Below are 12,751 nucleotides of genomic sequence, written 5' to 3' on the forward strand. Positions count from 1 at the left end.
CTTCTGCTGCACTTCTTCCAGCCTTATCTATTGAATCAGATGTAATATCTGCAACAAAATCTACGTTGGTCAGAGGGGTCGGCGGCTGGCCGACCGGTTCACCGAACGTCTACGAGATATTCGTCTACGTACGAACACCCCCGTCGCACGTCATTTTCGCTTGGCCAGCCAATCCACCTCAAATATCTCCATTTTGGGCTTCACCCTACGCCATGGATCCACCAACTCTTGACTCCGCCTGTAACAACATTACATTTTTACTCTACAGACACGAACTCCTTTCGGACGCAACACAAACCCCTCCTCTCAATGACTCCCTACACCTTCCTTGAGAAATAACTTCTTATCCTATCTTATATTTACTCACATTCTTTATAACTTTTATTCGTTTATTTTCCATTTTTTATAGTTTTTTTCCGTTGCACTTGCTTATTTTGCTCCTTTTGTTATTCCCTTTTACTTTATCCTTTAATTTTATCATTGTATTATTTTCTATTTTTATCTTTTTTATCTATTATTTTTTATCTATTATTTTTCATCTATTTTATTATTTTATTTTAATTTTATTTTTACACGTTTTTATTAAGTTATTATTATTTTATTATTTATTTTTGTATTTAATTTCATCATTATTTTAAAATTGTATTTTATTTTTATCTTTTTATGCTTTATTTTTTTAATATTTATTTTGTCACTGACCTTTTCATACAATTTATTCCCTGTATCGTGTTATTCTAACATACCTACTTTCATTTTGTATTAATTTTTTATCCCTTTTTCCTATACCACACACAACACACCACCCACCACACACCACCCACCACACACCACCCACCACACACCACACACAAACACATACCACCACCCCTCTCCCTCTCAGGCACAAGCACACAAAGAACGCACACATAACTCCACACACATAACCCTCAAAACACAACACGCACATATACCTTCACACACACAAGCCTCTACACACACACAACACACACACATACACATATACATACACATATACGTGCACCTACATACACTTCAACACACACACACACGCAACAGTGCGACACACAAAGATAGGTACGCACACGCATTTATACAGTGAGAGAACAGGTGGCAGAGACACAAAGATAAACACACACACACATACACACACACACACACACATATATGTACATATACATATACACATTGCCACTCCATTTACGCATACATGCGAACACACACACACCCTTCTTCACCCATTCACACAACTCCACCTCGCTCCTCTCTCCCTCTCACACCCGTACACACACAGAACCCACATATACTTCCACACACTTAACACACAACACATACATGTACAGATATGCACGCACATACACACACGTATATATGCGAACATACAAACACATACATAAACGTACATATATACCCCCACACAAACAACACACTCAAACAGAACACACATACATGCACACATACATACATACACACAAATATATACATGCACACACACACGTACACACACACACACACGTGCTATCATACACACAGGCTATCATACACGCACGCGCTATCACACACACACACAGTTACGAACCTTTCTTCAAACTCTTCTGTCTCAGAAAGCACTTTCTCGTTGTCCATCTTGTCTGGTCATTCTAAAATGTGGTCATTCCATGTGGCGATTTTCTATCCTCTGCCTCCTGTTTCTGAAGAAGAGTTTTGCTCGAAACGTAACACACCCTTTCTTTCCTTCTCTGAGAGTCTTAATACTTTGCATGTACCACGTCCTCGCGTTGTTATGTTTCTCTTGTCTTTTTTCTCCGTTTTTTTAAAATTAAACACACACACACACACGTGTGTTTGCATGTATCTGAATGTGCGCTGTGTGTGTGTGTATGCGTGTGTGTGTGTGTGTATGTGTGTGTGCGTGCGTGCGTGTGCTGAAAATGTATTCTTCCATGTAATTTCCGTAGCCATCCTGGTGGACATTCACAGACGCATTTTAACTTTTACTCTGTATAATAAACCTTAGCTTGCTCTAAAAGCAACTGAAATCAACCGTTGCCTCATAGCTTCAGGCATTTTAACTGCGCTCATTCGATACTCCTGGCAATGTTCAATGTTCTCCAAAACTTTTAATCTTTTGGGATTTCATTCGCAGTTATCGAACAGCAACGTAACTTTAAACTGTCCCTGTTCCCACTGCAGACGACACATGCACAGCGCTACAAATACGGCCTGCACAACCACCTTCACATTTCATGACTACCGCACAAGTATTCTGGATTATTTTTCCGTTTTTTTTTATATTTAATTTTTGAGAGCGGTCGGGTTCATTTTTTAGTATTCTCGTTTGTGAGAGCAGTCGAGTTTATTTCAGATGTTCTCATTTTAAAAATTATCTCCGGCCAATCGTTGAGAAGACCTTGGTGTTACCTTGGCAGAAGTTTGCGCTCTTGTTGTTGTTGTTGTTATTATTATTATTATTATTATTATTATTATTATTATTATTATTATTATTATTATCATTATTATCATCATCATCATCATCATCATCATTATATACTTCAGGAACCCTACATGGTTAAGGTAATATATTTAGAATAATCCAACGGGATATATCTCTACATTCTTATCTTTTGAGAATTATTATCAGATTTATGTACTAACCGTTGAATAACCTATTTTGAATACCTAACAGTGAGCAAACCGGTAAACGTTTCGAGAAATCTCTTACTAATTGTCAATATATATATATAGATATGTATATATGTATGTGATAAGCCAACATTCCGCCAATACTGTATTGGCTTAAATTGTCTTGTATGAAACTGCTTCCGCCTGTACTCTTTCACAAACAGTTGTTTGAGGACATGTTGATGAAATACTTGTGACAAAATATAATAGAATACCTGAATTCCAGGTGGTGGTTTAAAATGGACACTGTAGACTTCTCTTCTACCCAAATGACTACAACATATTTGAAAGTATTAGTGTTGTGCTTGCTCTTGCATTTGCTGGTTATTTGAAATTCAACGTGACCAGCGTTCGGTGAAGGGCTGCGCCCGTGCATATGTTAGGAGTAATAGTCCGTCTTAAGCGATTTGTTGTTAAGTACAAATAGAAAAAGGCTCTTGATAAAAAATGATTCAGAGAGAGAGAGAGAGAGAGAGAGAGAGAGAGAGAGAGAGAGAGAGAGAGAGAGAGAAAGAGAGAGAGAGAGAGATATAGAGAGAGAAATCTGGAGGGAAACGGGAGGGGAAGAAAGAGAGAAGACGAGTAGACATAGAGAGAAAGATAGAGACATCGGACCTGATAGAATGAATTTGATATACTAGATGTAAAGGATACAAAATAAAGACGCATAGATAGAAGGAAGAAGAAAATAAAGAGGATAATGTATGAATAGAAAGTGGGTTAGTATATTTAATTAGAGATATATCCTTGATTTAAACTATTCCAGAGAAGGCAGGGAAGTGAAAGAGAGAGAGAAGGCAACGTAGACGTAAAAGCGAGACGATGTTTTCTGTGTGAAAGCCCTTAGTCATGTCTATTGGATACGAGCTGGTTTCTGGCTGTGACAACTACATGAATACAAAATCCTATTGTGGTTTACAATTTCGAATGTAGACAAAACTTAGATTAATATAATATATTGCCTTCTACTGGAAATGTATTAACCCTTTTACAATTTTAATTACGATGTGTTACATTTTTCTTTGTGTAGTGGTTATACCTCTGTTAAATGATTTCTCTTATAAAGTAATTAGCATATGACACATTCTTAGATTTAAAATATTGATTTTTTAAAAATATAATCTTTTGTATGTTTCTTCTTATTAGACATTTATCAATATATTTTTTAAAGGTGGCAATTATTATTTTGATTAAAATTTGAAGAAGGATTATGTTTCTCTCGAGCCAATATGGTTTTAATTATATCGTCGAATCGCTATAATTCCTCTACTCGTTTTCTTTTTGATGGTCTAATCTTCCTAATATTCTGTCACTTATCAGCTCATGTGTCATCTATAATTACGTTGGCTTTGTAGCTGCAAGAGAATCGGTTTTTGATCCTTGTTACAAGTTCATTTCATATCCAAGGCATATTATATTGTTATCTTGTGTCAAAGTAGGAAACAGATAGTTTGTGCATTTCTTGAAAGCCCTTCGCAGCATCGCTAAGTTCTCAAGAACTAAAGCTCATAATGGGTTTCGACTTCTGTTGAGAAATCGTGCGTGCCACTGAAATCAACTGTAAATCTCATACCTAATTAACTATAGCATATGAGTTGGCACTCTTGAATCGACTTACAGTGTTCGGTTTGCATCCATAGCTTTACACAGGCTAGGGCTGCATATATCACGCATATTGCTGACAACGACAACGGTAGAATTGATTATTATTTCGTACCCTTAAGGTTTCCAGGGTAACTTGTCGATCATAATAATCTAAGTCTTTATTCACTTAACATTAAAAAATATAAGTCCTAGTGATTTCCAGATATATTCTCTCTTACATGGTATTTATAACATAACATTACGCTTTCAAGAAGAGATTTAATCCCAGTTTTCCAAAAACTCAGTGTGTTCCAAAAATGTTTACATGATTTAACTGCTGATAACTTAATTTTAATTTTATTTTCCATTAAACCCGTTACATATAATGAAGGAAGCCAGTTTTTGAATACTATATACCATTGTTTATTTTATCGTCATTTTACTTAAAGAATCATGCCTTCAGGTTCATTATTTGTACGTTTTACCTTTGCCCTTCATTCATGTTTGAAATGGTTTCATATGCTTTCTATTAGGAAAAGTTGAAAACAAGGCGTACCAACTGAGTCTTCATGATTAGTAAAGAAATCATATTACCATCGACGTGAAACACCTACAAACCATTAAGATGAGCTGAGACAGAAACTTTCTCCAATAGTAATTGCTCCCTTTAATGTTTACTGTGAAGAAGTACAATTGTATAACTGATAACTACTGTGAACAAGGAGCAACCTACAATATAAAAGGTAAAGAGAAAAACAAATTTTCACTAAAGAAAATATTTTAACTGCAAACAATTAAAAAATAAGAACTTTAGCTTACGAATTGTAAATGATCACATTATTTTTTTTTTGTTTTCAGTTTAGATATCCTAATTCATTTAGCGTCCAGTTGATAACATTCAATTAGCTTTAATCTATTAGTCAGAGCTAAGCAATTGATATTTATTACCATGCATTATATATATGTATGAAGTATTAATCTAGTGCATCAATTATTTTCTATCTTAATCCTTTCTTCAGTTGAGTGTATTTTATTCTAGTTCATTGATTCCTTCTTTGATCTTGGTTTCTTTATCTACCGTGATATTAACGATATTAATTAATATTGCCTTGGTGTGATTTTACTAATATACATCTTATAATAATTGCACTATAAAGGATAATTTTATCTGCCAAAGTATTTCTCTTTTTTTATAATTTGCCGTGTAGAACTTCAGACAGTCTATCTTCTTAGAGCAATTGTAACTAAGTCCAGTTGTTTTTTTAACATGTTGTTTGAAGGTGTTAGTACCAAATATAAGAAATAGCAGGGGGAAATACTCGTCAAATATTCCTGTTGTAATAGAAAGAGATGGACATTTCGTAATTTTCTCTTCCGTCTATATCTGCAGCATTATCTGTCATTATTCTGATGGGATGTCTCATATACCTGCATAGTATTGGTGCGTGTGGTTCCTTACACCAGTCTAATGTTTCCAGAGTGAGTGAATAAGCGTAGAATATAAAAACCAAGTCGTGTAGCAGATAAATTGGGGAGCCTGAAATTGTTAAATTGTTAAAACAACAAAACAGCATAGTGTTCCAAGTCGAGTGGAAGAATGGCTCTTGGAACAGCAATTATGAAAATAGCTTCCCTGAAATACCTTCTTAAATTGACAGCAAAGATGAAAAGGAAATTAAGGGTAAACGTTACCTCTAATACCACCACCACCACTACACTTCAAGTCACAACAAACGCGAGCAACAAGAACAACTGTACTGAAAGACAAGACAAAGAAATCGATGATACAAACACAACTTCTACTACCACCACCACCACCACCACAAACGTCTCTTCTACTAACACAAACATTAATACAATAAAAATAGCAACCAGTTAAATTTTCAAACAAATGGTAATGGTTTCACATATGCGTATCGCTGTTTCGTTTTTGCTGCCACCCAGCCTAAAAAGGAGCGATTCGTTGCAATTATCTATTTGAAACTTGTTGTAATCAGTTCTTAGAGCTTATTACAGGGCGCTGCATATCAATGATTCGGTGCATCCTTTCAGATCACTTTTTGTTAGCCATCTCTAAGTGCTGGGCTTGTTTTTTTTTCTTCGATTTCTCTGAGGTATTGTCCCTGCAGTGATTTCATTTTCCAATTGTTTCCTCTTTTCTTAAATGTTTATGGATGCATCACATTTTCGGTAGGTATTATATTGTTAATTCTAAGAGCGGTAAGGAATGATTCTCTCTGCTGTTTGATGTACCATCCCTAACTGTCATTCTCGCTGACAACACAGATCTTTCATCCTATGAGCCTCTTCTTCCTTTGTTCCTAGGCAATACAGCCTATAAAGATCACTTTTAGGGCGTCGTTCCTCGTTAATTGTCGTCACTTTTCTGGTTTGCCTATATCGCATTTGGGAAACAGCCCATGTGTTCCTTTGCCCTAATCTTGTTTCTCCCATTGAGTCGACTTCTGATAATTAATTTGGTTCTTCTGAGATATTCTCGTCTAAAGCTTTCCTTCGTTTCAAGTTCCTTGATTTTGTCATATTCCAAAATACCTAGATACTTATATCCACCACTCTCAATATCCTTGATTTTATCACCATTGGGTAGTTCTGCACCATCAGAAGACACTACTTCGCCTTTTCGTACTATAAGTGTACAGCACTTTTTTACTTCCAAATTCCATCCCGATATCCTTACTGAATATCTGCACTGTTGAAGCTAGACCATTAATTTCACGTTCGGTCTTCCCAAAGATCTTTAAGTCATCCATATATAACAGATGATTTAATCTTCCTCCACTTTTCAAAGTATATCCCGATGTTGCTTTACGTAATATCTGTGTGAGGAGTACTATACAAATCATAAACAGCAGTGATGAGAGACTATCTCCCTCAAATATGTCTCTTTTGACGTTAACTTTCACCAAAGATTTCTACATAAAGTTAACTCTGTGTTGCAGTTCTTCATTTATCTCCTAAAAAAATGTGAGATGTTATCAGACACTTGTACCAGCTGAAGACTTTCTAAAATCCACGAATGGGGGAACCATGTCAAAATCTTTCTCATAATTGATCCAAACCATGCCCAAGTTAGTAAGTCTTTTCTAGCAGTCGTCCAGTAACATTCTGTCTATCAGAAGTTAGTCTTTTATCGCTCGGCATTCAATCTGCATTCCTTCTGTTCCACTGCATTCCTTCTGTTCCATTGGTAGTTTACCATTCATTTCCAGGAAGTTTACTATTATTATTATTATTATTATTATTATTATTATTATTATTATTATTATTATTTTTATTATTATTATTATTGTCGTCGTCGTTGTTGTTGTTATTATTATTATTATTATCATTATTATTATTATTATTATTATTATTATTATTATTATTATTATTATTATTATTATTATTTATTTTTAATCTTCATATTTGTTACAATCACTTACCGAGACACACCCAGCGTCCTAGGGCCAGTGAAGGATAACAGATATTACAGTATAATTGAAAGCTTGGGGAGGGGAAGTGGCACGGTCAGTAGCGAGATATATTCATGTAATACAATGCAGGTATTTAAATTGATAGGGGAATTCTAAGGATGTGGGCAGTGCTTGTCACCACAATCTTTTGGATTTCTTGGAGATATGATTTTCAAGGGATATTATGTAGAGGTTTCTGACATCCTTTTCTTGTTATACTTAGTGCACCAACAATAACAAGAACAGTTCTCACTTTAAGGTGTCACATCTTTTGTATTTCAGTTTCCATTTCCTTATATTTACTTAATTTGTCAATTTCCTTCACGGATATATTTTTACAAGTGAGAATACTTACATCTATTAGTCTACAAGCATTTTCTTCCCTATCTTTACTGACTATGTCTGGCCGATTAGCCTGGATCGTTCGGTCGGTGTTGACTGGAAAATCCCAGAGAATAGTGACATTTTTACCTTCAGCGCCTGGCTCAGGGATGATGTTCATAGCAGTAAGCAGGATTGTTGATTTTGTAGTGTTTATATATTTTCCAATATAAATACTGTCATTATTATTATTATTATTATTATTATTATTATTATTATTATTATTATTATTATTATTATTATTATTATTATCATGTGCTTTCCATGTTCTGTGGTCTGTTGTGATGCTCTTATTTTTACTGAACTGAATGTGTGCGGTGCCTAGTAGTGCTATTTTATGTTTGTTATATATATTTGTTAGTCCTGTTGTTTTTGTTATGCATTTGTCTGAATATATTTTTTATCATACCTAATGCTCCTGCTATTATAGGAATGGTTTCTGCTTTTAGACTCCCACATTCAAGTTACCTCTATTTCCATGTCTTTGTATTTCTCTTAGAGAAACGTTGTCATCTGTTGGTATTGATACACCAATTAGAAATCTTTTTTTTCTTGATGGTCTCTGACAACTATATCTGGCCTATTGGTTTTAATTTCTCTGTGTGTGTTGGCATATCACGTAGTATGGTTGCCTTCTCATTTTCTGTGACCTTTTCTGGCATGTGACTATATCACCTTTTTTCTGTAGTTATTCCATAGTATTGGCATAGCCTCCAGTGTATATAAGTCCCAATTCTGTCGTGTCTGTGAATATATTCCTTCCTAGCCAGGACTTGGAAATCAGAGACAATATGATTTATTGTTTCTTGTCCATCGCCACATATTCTGCTGCTACTTGCATTTCTTTTCATTATATGTTTTTGGTAATTTCTGGTGGGAAGGCTTTGATCTCGTGTTGCAATTAAAAATCCTTCAATCTCTGCTTTGAGTCCTGAGCTTCTCAGCCATTGTTGGGATTTTGCTTTGTCTATTTCTTTTGCATTCAGTTTAACCCAGTATTTGCCATAAAAGGGGCTTTTCTTGCAATCGTTTTACCATGATCCGTTGCTGTTCCAGTTTTATTTCGGATTTCAGTTGTTTTACAGCTTTTGTTGTTTCTTCTTTTCCTTCATTGTTGTTAGGTAGTATGACTTCTTGTTTGTATTTCTCAACTTCCTTAAAAACTGAAAACAGTTTTTTGTTTTGTTCGTGTTTTGTGGCTATTTGAATTAATTTTCTTTGCTTCTTGCAGTAGTATTTTTGTAGTCCTATGGTGGTTATTGTGTAATAGTTTTCTAGCTGTATAAGGCCTCTACCACCTTCTATACGTTGTATATAACCTTTCTATGTCAGATTTTGGGTGGTGCAGCCTAAATCTTATCATTATTTTTCTTGTCTTCCTCTCTATTTTGATTAGTTCATTTAGTGTCCAGTGAAGGATATTGTAGCTGTAACTTATAACTAGGACGGCTAGAGTGTAGATGCCTATATCTTGTTTTTCGCATGGAGCTTTGTTTTCGGAATTAATCTAACTCGTCTATAGTATTCTTTTTTTTATTTTCATTTGTGTGTGTTGTATTGTATCTAGTTCATTGATGCTTAAATATTTGTATGTCTGGCTTTGGTGTAATCCTCTTTTTTCATTTGCTTTATCTAGTGTGATGTTGCTACTCTTAACTAGTTTTCCTCTCTTCAAGGTTGCTTTGGCACATTTTTCTCAACCAAATTTCATGGATATTATTATTATTATTATTATTATTATTATTATTATTATTATTATTATTATTATTATTATTATTATTACATATTTCGGCATTTCTTATTCTGAGTTCTAATACCGCGCACGTCATCTTTGAGTATCATTTTATTGCGATCGATGAAATAAGTACCTGTGGATCACCGTGATTGATATTACTAGTTAGTTATTTAACTGACTGGTACCCTCCTCTCAAAAGTTTACGCCTTGTGCATATTGTAGAAAGAAGATGAAATATTACTATTCTTGTTGCTGGTGGTGGTGGTGACGGTATTGTTCTTCTTGTGACAGTTGCTGCTATTGTTACATCAGAAATACATAATCAATCTTGAAAAGCGTATTTGTTTTAGTTTCTTAATATGAGATACTTTCATGGCTTCACCATCGTCTAAATTCATTGTTGATGTATTGTAGTTAGGTTACAAATGACAACGACTTACCAAATATCGGCGGAAGCAATACACAATGCTCAAGGTCTCAGAAAGCAGGAAACAGACGAACAGAGAGACAGATAAGTAGGCATATCAGTAAGGAGATATCTATATAGAAATATATAGAGTGATATAAGAGGTATAGTTAAAAATATATATGATGTCCATTCAATCATCTTTTGATAATATGCATGCTTTGCTTGGTTTTCAACAAGTTTTTGTTATTTGGTAAGCTGGTTTGTCATTGTTTAATTTCATTGCAAATCAGAGGAATATGTTGCTATTCTTTGTTTTCCTCATTAGTGAATTAAATAAGTTGAAATGGAGTACTTCATAAAATCATCATATAATTATTTAATTGAATATTTTTTTCCTTTCTTAGCTACAAGCGTTTTGATATTTCTAGATAGAAATAGAAGCTAATACTTCAAGTTTGGTTGAATATCTTCAGCAGGAAGCTATAAGGTTCTTTTAAATTAATTAAATTAGTTACATTTTGAAAAGAGGTGTAAATGTAATGGATCGAGAGAGTAATTTTAATTTATTAGTTGTTTAGATAGATAAGCAACTTTAAATTGACTCAGACATATCGGAATTATTTTAAAACGTTCTAATTAATCTTTTTTCGCTGCTATAGATTCAGTATTTGGAGTCGAAGATAATTAATTCTAGCCATTTTCAGTGGGGAATTACTCGCCAACATGTAACATGTACTGCGCTCGTTCACGATCATATTTGTGCCTATATTCAAGAAAGATCCTTTATTCTTCGGTTAGAATTTGGGTAACATTGTAAGCTGCATATTCATTGGTTATTTGTTTTCGTTTCAAAGGAGGGAAGTATCTCGTTATGATTCTATTCTGTGTTCATCAAATAAAGTAAAGTGAAGTGAAATGATGTGCGTTGTATGATGTTTATATGCATACTTCATTTGATAATTTTTACTTCGATGATCAACTCAATAACAGACGTAAGCTGGAGTTGCTATTTTAATTTTGGTAAAAATCTCTTTAAGAGTTTATTAATTACATTACCAACATTACCAGTTAAGGGTTTCTTAATTACATTATCAACATTACAAACATCAATAATTTGGAAAACAACGAGTAAAAAGTATTCGATTTAGTGTTGCCGTTACTCATCTGCTCTTTAATCAGTCACAATGCAGACATCTCGTTTCCTTCCGTTTCATTCAGGATATATTCTGTTTCTGTTATCTGCTCCGACTTTTATTTTACTATTCTTGCAAATTTCCCCCTCTTGCTATAATACTTCATCTCGTTCCAATCTCTGCGTGACGTTAAGATGTAACTGCTGCTTTGAGCCTTTCACTGGCGCTGTGTTGGATAAGAAGTCCCCTTTTGTCATCGATGCCCTACCGTGTCCAGTTCTGCCATTTGTGGCATTACTGACGAGACAATTTTGTTTGGCTTCAATCCCATTATCCTTATCCCCAGAGCTGCGACATGTGACTTCATACATGTACTTTAAGAATATATGTCATCATTGCTGCAGCTAGTTCTGTTGCACTTTCACTCTCCAAGCTAATTTTGCTTTTCCACAACTGAGCAGGGGTCCTCTTAAGGCTCTTACCCATATACACGTGACAACTAAGCGCTCTGCACAGTACCGCTCAGTTTAATCGACTTCTACTTCAGTTTCCCAACTACATAAGACACCGAGATAATCTTGTGTGTTCCAGGAAAATCAGGAACTTGTTATCCAAACTAGAAACCAGCCGTTATAGGTAAACTCCATGCTTGTCACGTATCTCTACTGTGCTGCAAAGTTGTCAAGTTCAACACTAATAAATTTCGACGTTATCTTCGTTTTTCTTTATCCCATAATGCTGAATGAGCATGTCGGTTGGTGCACTGTTTCTGCCGGTCTCCTCAGTATATCCTCGACTTTTAATATTCTGCACACATTTCCATATATTTTATCCTACCACACGTCGGTTATGGCTTTCTAAAACACCATCTTTATGTGTATATGGATGGTTTTTCAGTATTTTGAAACGCAGAGATATGATGCTTACGGTACTCATGTCTTTTCGAAAATAAAGTATGTAAGGAGACATTCGTGTCTGTAACATACCTCTTTCTTGCATTTTTGTTTTAGAAGCTGACCCTGCAGAATTTTGTTTTTGGTAAGCAGGGTTCCTTTCAAATAATTTGAGCGTTTGTTAATACAATTTATGCTTGTGTTTTCTTCACAAATTAATTTTGTAATTATCAAATTGTTATTGTTTGTAACTATTTATAACTATAACCTCATAATTGTTATTTTTGGGGTTTCTGCTTCTCTAAATATGTTTTAATCTTGTTTCTTTTATAAGCTAGTGTTGTTTGAGACACAAATAAACATGCGAATATTTACTGATGTTTTCGCAAATACATGTGACCAAAGAAATGGTGAAAACTTCACACCCAGGTAGATATTTAGATGCTCATTTTACAAAAAGCAAA

At 34.6% G+C, this 12,751-nt stretch overlaps 1 protein-coding gene across 4 annotated transcripts in view; it reads left to right on the forward strand.

Moving 5' to 3' along the window:
• The window catches only part of LOC106867458 (probable G-protein coupled receptor 139), a 403,898-nt gene that overhangs the window by 385,137 nt on the left and 6,010 nt on the right, over positions 1-12,751 (forward strand). The window contains exon 5 of one of the 4 annotated variants that reach the window (XR_008265624.1): positions 12,622-12,716. The exons of 2 other annotated variants lie outside the window; for them this stretch is intronic. The gene's annotated coding sequence lies outside the window, so the exon portion shown is untranslated. Of the gene's footprint in view, positions 1-4,796; positions 5,007-12,621; positions 12,717-12,751 lie in introns of all 4 variants that reach the window. One more of the 4 variants, XR_001409149.2, reaches the window with a different exon arrangement.

This window comes from Octopus bimaculoides, chromosome 15 (genome assembly GCF_001194135.2).
Source record: "Octopus bimaculoides isolate UCB-OBI-ISO-001 chromosome 15, ASM119413v2, whole genome shotgun sequence".
Taxonomy (NCBI): Eukaryota; Metazoa; Mollusca; class Cephalopoda; order Octopoda; family Octopodidae; genus Octopus; species Octopus bimaculoides.